This window comes from Triticum dicoccoides, chromosome 7B (genome assembly GCF_002162155.2).
Source record: "Triticum dicoccoides isolate Atlit2015 ecotype Zavitan chromosome 7B, WEW_v2.0, whole genome shotgun sequence".
Taxonomy (NCBI): Eukaryota; Viridiplantae; Streptophyta; class Magnoliopsida; order Poales; family Poaceae; genus Triticum; species Triticum dicoccoides.
In genome coordinates this window covers 320,739,045-320,752,988 of record NC_041393.1, presented here as the reverse complement: position 1 = coordinate 320,752,988, position 13,944 = coordinate 320,739,045, and the positions used below count along the sequence as shown (strand labels likewise).

General features: G+C 42.1%; 1 long non-coding RNA gene across 7 annotated transcripts; it reads right to left on the bottom strand.

Moving 5' to 3' along the window:
* Positions 1–208: 208 nt before the first annotated feature.
* Positions 209–6,347, bottom strand: LOC119336522. Of its 7 annotated transcripts, XR_005162604.1 has the most exons (12): positions 5,810–6,347; positions 5,392–5,444; positions 5,201–5,247; positions 4,867–4,979; positions 4,700–4,773; positions 3,325–3,551; positions 3,090–3,185; positions 2,902–2,969; positions 2,500–2,526; positions 2,313–2,395; positions 2,164–2,218; positions 209–1,691 (listed from the first exon to the last, which is right to left on the bottom strand). It is a non-coding gene; the product is annotated as an uncharacterized LOC119336522 (long non-coding RNA). The 7 variants fall into 7 exon arrangements; XR_005162602.1 differs by having other exon boundaries at positions 2,313–2,526; positions 4,867–4,990; XR_005162599.1 differs by having other exon boundaries at positions 2,313–2,526; positions 4,669–4,773; positions 5,810–6,346.
* Positions 6,348–13,944: the final 7,597 nt, after the last annotated feature.

The window sequence follows — 13,944 nt, the reverse complement described above, 5'->3', positions numbered from 1 at the left end:
AGCATTTCCTTCAAATCAGTACAACACCTCCGACAAATGCGATGTGATAAGAAAGCAATGAACATATACACTGCTCCACACTTAGTTTTGTATGTAAAAAGAAAGCCATGGCAGATGATTTTTTTTGGATCACAGAAACCCAGCCTCAATACATCTGAATGATATAATCAATTTTTGAAATGTTTGGCAGGCACAAGAAAAACACACGTGTAAAAATAATAATATATGATTGGTATCTGTATTTGATCCACCTGGGTACATGCACATCCTAAAAGCAACAAACAAGCTGCCATGCAACCTGATGTGCAGCTTATCACATGGTACACAGAACTTCACAAATTATCAGGACATCAATCAAGTATTAAAATGCATGAGCAAGCAGATAAACTTACCCCAGAACTTGTTTCCCAAAGTACTTACAACACGCTGACCACAATATAAAGCCGGTGACCTATACTGATCTGCAGGACTACATCATTGTAATATACCAGGCTTGTTTCCCGAAGTACTTACAACACGCTGACAACAATATCATCAGTGTATAAGTAAATGATGAAGCTGGCCAACATAGAAGCGCCAATAGAGTCAATCGGTGTTGTCAACCCATTCTTATAGTTGGGTGTTCAATCCAGACAAACAACCAACTCTTTAGGTACACTATTCTCACAAAATTTCTTCTGGGAGAGACAACTATTGGCATATACCAGACTAATTTACAACCATATCATCATCAGTATTTAAGTAAAGGATGAATCTACACGACAAAGAAGCACCTCATAGTGCCAATCAGAAGTACCACCAAATAATCAAAAGAAAGGCCATATTTATAATCAATCGGTAGAAATGCGATCATGCTTATCGAGCAATGGGAACAAGAAGAGGGACATTTTCCTTCAATAAGTAATTGCTATGGTGCACTGGCAACACAGATACGGCGATACGGAAATGGAGACAAAGGATACATCAATTTTTAGAAAAGCAGTACGGCAAATATATATAAATAATTAATAAAATGCCATATAAAGAAGATAACAAAATCAATACATGAGATGAAATGAGATCGTTGCCTTGATGGCTCTTTCAAACCCTCAATGACCGACTGACCATTAATTTCCTCAATCCTCAAAACTGCATAATTAATTTACCATTGCAAGTATAGCATATGCTAGCTCATTTTATTTGCAAAAAGTAATTTAAGTTGTTGCAGAGAAATACTCAAAACAATAGCTCAACTAAAAATATATTTAGTCCTCAGTTTGACATGCACAATAAGAAGTACGTAATTCAAGAATTCATTATGCCAAGTTTTAGAATCCTGATTTTCCAATTAGCGAGTCACTAAAAAAATCAAATAACTAAAAAGGAGATGCACATAATTCAAGAGAGATGTGTAATGTTTTATTAGCCAAATGAACATGTTCCAACAAAGCAAGCACTGCAAAGAAGCACTCAGCCTGATCAACTAACCATCACATACAAAAAATGTAAAAGGAAGATATCTAAAGAACAACGAGATGAAAAACACATCGTAGCTTACAAAAAGCACAACTTATAAAGATGTTCCCCTTGATTACCATGTAGGGTTTATTACCCTGCACGAATTACCCTTCCTCTTGGCAAAGCCTCCGCTGGTAATATAGAACTTGCAAGCAGATCGTTTTTATCGCCGATTGTCTCTGGCCCGTACATTGCTACAATGAGCGACGAACCAATGAAATATATATAACACCCAAGTGCCAAGATTCAGAGATACACATTGCCTACTCCAAAGGGTGTCGGGTTTGTGAATCAAATTAAATGTAGATCAATGGAAGAATAAGCTTGATGAAGAAAAAGAAATTATTAACTTGTCTATCTAAACCATACTATCATTGGCATTCAGATGTATATGTAGCGTTGCCAGACCATCATCGAGCCTGTCACACAACAGTGGATCAAACAACACTGTGAGTAAACTATATATTTTCTTAGCTTCGCATGTGTACCAACCACATCATTTAAAAATGTTTATTATTTAGATTTGTAACCTATCCAGCAAAATCATCAATCGTGCATTCAAGATCTGTAGGTAAATAAAAGAATGGGAAATTTTCACCACAAATCTCATCTAGCCATCACAAATCATAAACATCAGAACAGAAGAACAAAGGGAAGAAAATTCACCTTCATCTTCTTCAACTCTTTAGTTAAATTCTTCTTCTTCCCTTCATCCTCAGATCTGCACACGCAATGTTTAAAAACTAATGTATTAGTAAGTTTAAACATTAGCGATGGGAGGGGAGGAACTAAGAGAAAAAGTGAGAGGAGAGCACCTTGGCAAGACTCTTGAGGAATTGGTCAGCAAAAAATTGAAGCTGGCAACCATGACCTCAGCCTTCAACTCCTTGCGAAGACCCTACAGCCAACACAATCTTTCATGACACAAAGAGAGGAAACAGACACCTCAACAAGATTCTTGAGGAAGTGCTCAACCAAAATTTGAAGCTGGCAACCCACAACCTCGATCCTCCACTCCTCGCGGCGCCCCTGCAGCCAACCAATCATCATGAGACAGAGTGAAACGAGTCATTGTCGCTGCTGCAATCGCAGTCTTTCTGTGCTTGGTGGTAGTAGCGGGGAGGTGGAAGATGTATCAAATATGTTTAGCAGTCTGAAAGTCATGAGTGTAATTCTGAAATAAGAATTTAGCCTTTCATTCTTTATTCTAAACTACATGTTTCCTAATTTTATAGTTTTTTTGAAAGCTAAAAAAAACTATAAAATTAGGAAACATGTAGTTTAGAACCAACCTAAATAGCAAATACACCTATCTTGGGCCTAGCATAAGAAACAGGAAATAAAAATAATTCAAGACACATAATTGTATCTAAACTTTACAGGTAGAAGTTTGTACTGACTAACATTCAGATTCAACAACTCAATTATCTTTTGCCCCGAGAGCCCTTCAAACTGAACCAAAACCAGTGAGCCTGCAAATCAATCAATAACAAAAGAGACTGTTTGTTAGCAAATCCGGTAATGCACAACAACAAATGCTGCTAATTCTGAAATTCATAAACATTGTGAGATTTTTTTACACATAAGCTCACCAGAGGCATTTCCACTGGGATCTACCATCACTCGGCTGACTGGGTGGCGCATCCTTTTGGGGTAGCAGGCAGGCAGACAGCTCCTGTCTTCCTCCTCTGCACGGGAAAAAATGAGCTAAATGGGGAGAATGGAAGGGACAATTCCGAGCTCATTCCATCATGGTTCAGTGTCCATGTCCACCCAGGAGAAGAAGTAGGAGGACAAGAGCTAGAGGAGGAGCAGATGAATGCTTACATGGTGAGGCAAAACTGTATGGGAAGGGCCAAAGGGGGTACGATGGTGCTGCACTTCAAAGAGGAGGCAGGTAAAGGGTCGGTGGTGCCATGGACATGGCATGGTGGCCGCGCCTTCCTTACTGAAATCCGAGAGCTGGCTTTCTTTGCCGTGAAGGACTGATTGGAGGACGGCGTTGGGAGTGCCCGTTCCTCACCTCAGGCAGCTCATGGCGAATTATATAACACCTGTAGCTAACATGCATTGTTACAACAGTACACATCTACAATGACCAAAAGGGTTTATTTCTATATGTAAACAATGAGTAAGGTGAGTTTAGTGAACCAACAGAATGCAACTGACTCATAATTATTTAAAAAAGGAAGAACAAAATGTGATCCTCCTTTGGTTAGTGTGTACACACTACACAGAGCTATGAATTAGGAAACTGAAGATTATTAAGTAAAACAAGAACTCGTCGTAACTGATCTTTCCAAATCCCCTCCCAAGCACATGTTCTCCATAGTTCATTGAATGTAGATAGAATTCATTATTAGTTTCTACTATCACTTATAACAAATATAATATGGCAGACAATGAACAATTTTACCATCAACTTTTTTATTGTGTTCATTTGTGTTTGCTACGATCAAATTTGATCTAAATCTTCTACATTGAAGATTAAAGATGCCAAAGGCTGATAACATGCTAGTCTTAAAGAAAAGAAGATTCAGTCATAAACGCAACATAGGTTAGAGGGCATCTCGAGAAATGATTTGAGGAAAATTCAGTTTCTGGAGAGATGTTATTTTCCTTTTAGTTGCGTTCATATAATATCTTGTTGGAGTATAGGGTATCCATGCACTTGCTTTGGGTTATAGAACATATGCTGAATGGTCTAAGGAGAGTCTTGTAGAAGCTTTCAAAATTATGAATGTTTAAGAAAAGCCGCCAATTGAAAATGGAGATCCAGCTCACAAGGTTTTATAATTATAAATTGATTTACATGTTGATTCTTCCAATTGTTGAGGGCATCATACTCTAAAATAGAGAGACCATATAGGAACGCCCAAGGATTTTGGTACAAATGTCTAGGATGCTTATCCCCCAGTTACCATTATAGCCGGTAAATATAATTGTAGTGGTCAAGTTTTCAATTGTTCTCTTTGCAAGTACAAACTTCCAGCAACACATAACATCAAAGGGAGCTTGTGAGAGTTAAAAAAAATTGGAATTAAAGGTAGAATCTTATGTTAGATTTACCGAGAAGTAATCTCACACACATGCATACTATTTTGTTAGCCAAGCAAAACATATTCCAATAAACCATGAACAATAGAGAAGCCCTTGGCTAGATCAACTGACCATCTCTTAAAGAAAATGTAAAGGAAGATACCAGAGGAACATGGCTTGAACTGAACAATGAGAAAATCTTGAGTAGGAGAACAAAGAAGCTGCAACCTTCTAGATCTGACAACGTGCAAAATGAAAGCAGAGGAACTTGTTAGAGCATAAGCATGTCAGCAGACAGTTTACAGAGAAGGAAAAGATTAGTCCATTTACCCAAGGTTAAAGCCCAAAACGGATGAGAAAAGCAGCCAAGATTAATGGAACATCTAAAATATAAGCACCAAGCCAGACATGAGTAGCCACCTGATATCAGCCTCCAAAGCAACCTGATATGAGCCTCCAATAAAATTGGTAGAAAAGCAGTGGTGTAAACATATAAATATAAGAGAAACAAAACATTATAACTTATTATGGCATGGGAAGTTTTTGTAGAATCTTTATCATGTGAATCAAACAACTCTAGAATACAACTATTTGATATGTACTTCAACCGTGCTTGATGTATACTCCGTAAAGCAACGTAAATGCTCTTAATAATGAGAAATACCTAGAAACATTAGGAGAATAAGCCCCATGTGTAAGAAAATCTTGAATCTGTAAATTCATGCCAGAAACAATGAACTGAACATTAGCTCTGTACATTCACCAAGATAAAGATAACAACATTCTATGAAAAGAAATTGCATAACTGGCATCACACTTTTCTTGGTGAGTCAGTTATAGAACCTGGACACCCACCTAAGCTCAACTGCTGCCCAACCCCCTCTGCTCCAACCGTAGAACATTCATTCCTGCCAAACAAAAACAACATTGGTAATGCTGCAAAAATGTATAATCCAGCGCCGGATAGTGATGCGTCCGTCAATCAAATTCCTAGGAATTTTCTCCAGAAATAGACCGATTTAATCATTCTGTTCTACAAAAAGACCTAAATCACTATTACCGAGCATCCACACTCGAACTAAAAACATCATTTCGTAGCTAATCCCCGAATACAGATAGTATTCCAACGAAACCAAAACACTGCATTCACCAAATATGGAGATCTGAAGATCGGAAGGGAGGCGGATGGCTAAACACACACAACACACAGACACATGCGCACGCGCAAGCAGGGCAGGAGGACCAGGTAGAGCAGGGGCTCAGAGGAAGTTACCTTGCCTGGACGAGATTCCTGGCGGCAACGGTGGAGCTTACTTGTGGCGACGACGGAGGTGACTCGAGGCGGCAGCGATGGAGGTGACTCGAGGAGGCAGCGACAGAGGTGACTCAAGGCGGCGGCCAGGGTGACTCCACGCGGCGGCTAGCAAATCCAGGAGGCAGCGGCGACGAGGCCATGCGGGCGCCCTCGATCCAATCCGTTGCCTGGTCTTGTTAATCGAGCGAATAGGGTTAGGAGTGGGCTTCTGGTGGGCTTGGGCTGAGCTCCATCGCTACGTATCCCCGACGTGTCGACGGCGTCCCTGACGGCGCATCAAGGGTGGCGGCGTTGGAGAGGAGACGAGGTGGAGGGGGCGCGGGCTCGAGGGCAATGACATGGGAGAGGAAGCAAGGAGGAGACGAGGCGGAGGGGCCGCAGGCTTGACGAAGGGTTGGCGAACCCTTGAACGTTTCGGAGGATGGGCGCGGATGGGATTGGTGAATCCCAATGGCAATGAGACGCGCAACAGCCAGTGCCACCAACGAACGGGACCAGGAGCAGCGCCGGCCCACCCGTTATCGCTATCGAACAGAGGTGGGTACATACGCATCAGCCTATCCTTGCGCAACTGCTCCCCGTAACCCATAACGCGGGATGACAACACGCACATGGAAAAGTGACAACCATCAGACCAACGTGTGGGACCAAAGAGCAGGTAGGCCTACTTGCAGCCACACCAACCGGCAAATCCAGAGGGGCGAGCGAACCCAGAAACTGGGCAGTGTGCCCACGATGCACGCACGCGGCGCGGCCGCTCGCGCACCCAAAAAGCTTTGACCCAGCCAATCCACTTTTGCTTGAGCCCACAGGTCATCCTCCGTCCACGTTTTACCGCACGGTCAAAACAGCAACTGACGTTTTCCAGCCAGATCCAATGATCAGCAGCGAAAAAATGACCGCGTTGACCCTGATCGAACGGCCAACGAAGGCTGAAATCGGGGGAGCATTCTCCAAGTGAGTTGGTTAGCCTCTGTATTGTTTTAATTATGAAACTTTTGTTTTGAATCTTTCGGATGTGAAAATTCATGCCACAATAAAGAAAATTACATGGGTAAATATGTTAGGTAGCATTCCACATCAAAAATTCTGTTTTTATCATTTACCTACTCGAGGACGAGCAGGAATTAAGCTTGGGGATGCTTGATACGTCTCCAACGTATCTATAATTTTTTATTGTTCCATGTTACTCCCTCTGTCCCATAATGTTAGATGTTTTTGGGCACTAGTGTAGTGTCAAAAAACGTCTTACATTATGGGACGGGGGGAGTATTATATTATCTGTTTTGGATGTTTTATATGCATTAATATGCAGTTTTATATTATTTTTGGGACTAACCTATTAACCGAGAGCCCGGTGCCAGTTTCTGTTTTTTTTTGCCTATTTTAGAGTTTCGCATAAAAGAAATACCAAACGGAGTCCAAACGGAATGATACTTTCGCGATGATCTTTCTTGGACCACCAGCAAACCAGAGACTTGGAGATGAAGTCGGAGATGCAACGAGGCGGCCACGAGGGTGGAGGGTGCGCCCAGGGGGTAGGGCGCGCACCCTGCCTCGTGGGTCTCCTGACCTAGTTCCTTCGCCTATATATACACTTATACCCCAAAAACTTCCAGGGGAGCCACAAAACCACTTTTAAACCGCCCCAACCTTATGTACCTGTGAGATCCCATCTAGGGTCCTTTTCCGGCGTCTCGCCGGAGGGTGATTCGATCATGGAGGGCTTCTACACCAACACCATTACCCTTTCGATGAAGCGTGAGTAGTTTACCTCAGACCTACGGGTCCATAGCTAGTAGCTAGATGGCTTCTTCTCTCTCTTTGATTCTCAATACCATGTTCTCCTCGATGTTCTAGGAGATCTATTTGATGTAATACTCTTTTGCGGTGTGTTTGCCGAGATATGAGGAATTGTGGATTTCTGATCAGATTATCTATGAATATTATTTGAGTCTTCTCTGAATTCTTATATGCATGATTTGATATATTTGCAAGTATCTTCGAATTATCGGCTTAGTTTGGCCTACTAGATTAATTTTTCTTGCAATGGGAGAAGTGCTTAGCTTTGGGTTCAATCTTGCGTTGTCCTTTTCCAGTGATAGCAGGGGTAGCAAGGCACGTATTGTATTGTTGCCATTGAGGATAAAAAGATGGGGTTTTCATCATAGTGCTTGAGTTAATTCCTCTACATCATATCATCTTACTTAATGCATTACTCTGTTCTTTATGAACTTAATACTCTAGATGCATGTTGGATAGCGGTCGATGTGTGGAGTAATAGTAGTAGATGCAGTATCGTTTCGATCTACTTGACACGGACGTGGTGCCTATGTTCATGATCATTGCCTTAGATATCATCATAACTTTGCGCTCTTCTATCAATTGCTTAGCAGTAATTTGTTCACCCATCGTAATATGTACTATCTTGGGAGAAGCCACTTGTGAAACCTATGGCCCCTAGGTCTATTTTACGTCATATTTTCTCATCAACTTGCCAATTTCTGTCGTCGTTCCTTTACTTTGCAATCTTTACTTTCCAATCTATAAACCAAAAATACCAAAAATATTTACTTTACCATTTATCTATCTCTATCATATCTCATTTTTGCAAGTAACCGTGAAGGGATTGACAACCCCTTTATCGCGTTGAGTGCAAGTTGTTGATTGTTTGTATAGGTATTCGGTGACTTGTGCGTTATCTCCTACTGCATTGATACCTTGGTTCTCAAACTGAGGGAGATACTTACTCTACTTTGTTGCATTACCCTTTCCTCTTCAAGGGAAAAACCAACATAAGCTGCACACTTTTCCATGGTCTCCTTTCAGCCTCATTGGCCCGTGGCCAATAGAATCCCGCTCGGTATGCTTTGGCCATGATGGTCCGAGAGGATGCATGGTGACAACAGGTTCTCGAGTGGATTTCTTCCCATATCAGTTGACCTTCTTCAGGAGAAATACATCGTTGGGCTACGCCAGTAACAATCTCTCTGTAGAGCTGTCCATCCAAAACTATGAAAGCCTTAGATCTGCGAACGATCTAACGTGCCTCAACTTCATCTTCTGGAAGCTCCTTCCTGAGTAGACATGCAGTGTATGCTACTGTCCAGTCGGGAGTAATCACCAGGATCTCCATAACCAAATCAATCACTGCTGGTACTTCGATCTTAGTCAGATTGGTAGGACTTGTCGCCGGGGGAGGTTCTTCAGTGAAAGGATCCCCTTGCACTGATGGGGAATGGAGATGCTCAAGAAACACATTACTTGGGATGGGTTCCCGCTTGGAACCTATTTTTGCCAAGTCGTCAGTTGCTTGATTTTTGATTCGGGGAATGTGGTGAAGCTCCAATCCCTCAAACTTTTTCTCCAACTTCCTCACTTCATTGCAGTATCCAGTCATGGCAGGGTTTCTAATGTCCCACTACTTCATCACTTGATTGACCACCAAATATGAGTTGCCATAGACCATCAGGTGACGGTGCCGAGTGAGATGGCCATACGCAACCCATAGAGAAGTGCTTCATATTCAGCTTCGTTATTGGAGGAATCAAAATGAATCTGGAGGACATATTTGAGTTTATCACCTCTTGGGGACACCAGAACCACTCCAGCACCAAAACCATTCAACATCTTGGACCCATCGAAGAACATAGTCCAGTGTTTTGAGTGAACTTGAGTCGGTTGTTGCTGTTCAATCCACTTGACCAAGAAATCCACGAGTGCTTGAGATTTGATCGCCTTCTTCACTTCAAACTTGATTTCTAGAGGGAGAAGTTCCATTGCCCACTTAGCCACTCGACTAGTTGCATCTCGATTGTTCATGATCTCAGACAATGGAGCATCGCTGACGACTAAAACTGAGTGGTCTTGGAAATAATGTGCAACTTTCTTCACAGTCAAGTAAATCCCATAGACAAGCTTCTGATAATGTGGGTACCTCTACTTGGATGGAGTCAAGACTTCAGAAATATAATACATTGGACGTTGAACTTTATAGGCCTTGCCTGAGCCTGGTAACTTGCTACTGCTTCGGAACACTTAGGCTGGCCGGCATGTGTCCTTCTTCGTTCCTGTGTCTGTCCCTTCGGGTAAATGTCACGCGATGAATACCGAAGTCCTGTTAGCCCGCTATAGCCCGGTTCACCGGAGTCCTGCTAGCCCAGTGCTACAGCCTGGATTCACTCGCTGATGACCGACACGTTCGATGCTGGGTCATGGATGCATGTCCCTGTAAGTTTGTGCCACTTTGGGTTTACGACTAGCCATGTCAGCTCGGGCTCCTTATCATATGGATGCTCGCGACACTGTCATATATGTGTGCCAAAAGGCGCAAACGGTCCCGGGCAAAGGTAAGGCGACACCCGTGGGGATACCGTGCGTGAGGCCGCAAAGTGATATGAGGTGTTACATGCTAGATCGATGTGGCATTGAGTCGGGGTCCTGACAGCTTTGGTATCAGAGCTTGACTGCCTGTAGGATTACCAAGCCAAACTGGTCGAAGTTGAGTCTAGAAATTCTTTAGTTATATAAGGGAATTGATTGTGGGATGGAACGTAAGGCTCTTTTTACTCCTTATACCTTATGCCCTTCTGATCTGAGTCATCTTATCTTTCCTACGGGGTTAAGGAATTAGGATTTCTCTTCTTTCTATCAGTATCACGTGTTACTAATCCGTAGTCCTATAGGATTGATGGTTCTAAGCTTGCGTTCAGTTCCTACTATCTTCTGTATGTTAACTGTTGATCTCGAAACCTTGATATTGTGCTTCTGAGTGGCTATGCCACCCTTTTTGTAGCATGTCTCCAATTTTTTGAGCATTTACAGCCGTTATGCTGTTCGAGTCATCCCAGGTTTCTAAACAATCTGATGCACTTGCAATCCTTTCCGTCTGGTTTTGATGTTCCTTTGGGCCAGGCTGATCACACTAATTGCTGAGTTGAGGTAATCTATTGCCTCGACATATATGTTGGAGTTATTGTTATGACCCTAGGTGTCTTAGGGGATCATCTAGTAATCTAGCCATGATTTGTGTCCCAGTGTGATGATTCTGGCCATCATTCTCGAGAGCATCCCATGATGCCATTTAGTTGGTAGGTATTCTATTCCTGGGCTCTTGAACCCGAGATTCACTCTACCTACTTCATGTTGTTAGTGTTTGCTAGTTTCTTTAGGTTATTAGTAACCTTTGCGATAGTCCTCGAGATTCGTGGTATATCCTTCTTCCAAATACCATGAACTGCTTATGGCAGAAGTTCTCTGCTAAGCCGAAAGATCACAACCAGAGTGCTCTTGATGAGTTCTCGATTCTATGTTGTTACTCTGCCAGTTCTAGCTTATCTGCATGGGTTATCCGGAAAAAAATATGTTGAACTCGTTCGACATGCTAATCCATGCATCCACAACTTGGAAAATCATATGTTCTTTTGAGTTGTCCCTCCTTAGTTGTTTTCTGGCCTTGTCTATCAATTGATAGTCAAGAGTATGCGTGCATTCGTTCATCGATGCCTGTTATTCTTGTGGTCCGTCAAGCCATTCTATTCCGGAATGACTAGGAGAAACAAACTCCAGTACCTCATCCATATCCAGGATTGGGTCAAAGTAGTTGTGTTCCGCAGATCAAATACTAATCCAGCTTTTGTTCTGTTCTACCTTGGAGTATTACCATCTTTATATTAAGGTTATCATGGGAATTGCACACCATCCGATGAACTCTTGATACAGCGATACTTCTCGCCATCGATATTCATTCCTTGGTTCCCGTGTTATTATAACCGGAACGCCGATAAGTGAATCATGATGTGTGAAATCTATACTCCTAGCAACTCGGTTGCTTGGTAGTTAAATGGAAAATAACCTTATTCTTAGCGTGTTGGTTGTTGAATCATCACCCTAAGGTTGATCGTGCCCCCTAGTCCTTAATTTCGGTCAATGAGTTAGGGCTGTGCAAATCCCTTGCTTATTTGATAATTTCGTCTTGCCCTTAGAAGCAAGATTTTTCTCGAGCTTGGTAACATACCGGTAGTTCGCGATTTGCCGAATATCTTCTCGGAAGTATCACCAGGTCGTCACCTGACCGCTATGTTGAGTTCGTGATCAAGTTGGTTTTCTTGTAACCACCCTTTCTCCAAGAATCTGTGTCGGATACCCTGAGCTAGTTGGTTAGGCTAAACAACAACTTGGAGAGTTGGAAGATAAAAGCTTGTCCGACTTAGTTCATTTTAAGGGATATCTTGTGTGTGTGTGTGTGTGTGTGTGTGTGTGTGTGTTGAAGATAGATGATATCTTCCTTGATTGAACCTCGTGGTCAATTATTGGATCTATTGTCTTGCCAGAACTTTGATTTGAGTATGGGCTATAGTCAAATCAAATCAGAACCAACGATGTTCGTAATGTTGTGTTACTCATGGTTGTCCCTCGAGCATACACCATTATATCTTTTGGGTCTAGCCAATACTATTGCCTTGTTCACATAGTTGTGGAATTCCATCTCCATTGGAATCTTGATAAATTGTTGTTGAGCCCATCGACAACATCCTTATCTCCTCCATGATGTTGTTGGACATTAAGCTAGTGTTGGAAACTTGTGCTAGCATTTTGTTCGTGTTATCTCATGAAGGATATGTTTGGATGAAAGAAGTGACTTTCTTTAATTCACATGCACTTGATGTAAGTTGTTGCCGTGGATCTGAGAAAGATTGTTTCTGCTTCCTCTGGAATCGTCCCAAGTTAGTCACGCATGTGCGAAGTACTCTATGGTTTGAGAGGTTGGCCGCCTCCATTCCATATGTGTTTCCTAGCACACTAAGCCACTGATTGATTTGTTCAAAGAGAATGAGATCCTGCATAAGAGCTAATCATATGACTTATGCAAGGACTTTGATATCCTCAATGATGGTCCCCAACCTGAACTCGATAGTGTTTTATTATAAGACTACTACGTGGTCATGCTTGTCTGGGACAACATGTTCACATGTTTGTAGCAGAACCAGCTCATGTTTTGGAGCTTGCTATCGTAGTTCATTTCCCGAGAATCTCGCAACGTCTCGTTGATTTGTGTTGCAAACTTTCATTTTTCCTTCTAGACTTGATGAGTCTGGAATATCCTGCTACCAGCTAGATCTGAATCTCAGGCAGATATGATGGTTGGAACTTTTCCAAGATCTATGACGTAGGTTCTGGCAAGGTTGATGTTGGCCGACACACCTAGTTGGAAGACCTATTATTGTAGTATCTTGATTGAGCAAGTTGACCAATCTTCTCCATGAGGAATTCGAGTGACTTATTATAGAAGTTGTTCCTTGTGGATCCTTTGTATTCCGAAGTCCGACCTTTTACTTGATGTTTTAGATACCAAACCATATCATTAAATGGGTTATGCTAGCACATCAAGGAGAACATTAGAAGCGGAGTGCTAAATGTCTCTCGGTCGATCATCCATATTTTTTCCCTTGGCCTCGCTAAGGTGAAGTCTGAGAAGGTGTTATCTTCCTTTGTATCTGCATCATCCATCACTATTCATCATGGTAGTAAGATGTGTTGCCAGGATCCTCGGCACGGATGTTGGTAAAACCTTGATGACTATGGAAATGCTCAAGTTCTCGAGAGCACACTCAGTCACTAGGTTATATCCTCGATATCAATTGGAATGTGCCTCCCGTTTGTCGAGTTGTTCTATAACCATAGTTTCCTTTCCGAACTGAGTATGCCATTTTCCCGAACCCCTTTCAAACGATCGTTGTGAATTACCTTAGCCTGGTATGGAGAGTTTCAATGATCCTTTCCGATAGAGTTTCTTCCTAACGTCATCGAGTTGGATGAAGATCTAGAACGCAAAGACGTCAAGATCAATATGAAGCAATGAATCAACATCTTGAGAAGGACAGTTGGATCGTGAAGATTGCGTTAGCTTTGTGTCCCCTCTGTCTTCTTACCTCACGTCTTGAATCTCGGGACGAGATTCTTGTTTAGTGGGGGTGAGTTGTCACATCCCTAGTTCTGGTATGCTCTGGGCTAGCTAGTCATGTGTTGCATCATGTTTAAATTGCTTTTAAATTTGAAATGGGGATTGACTCAAACCCTAGAACCTAAGAGAA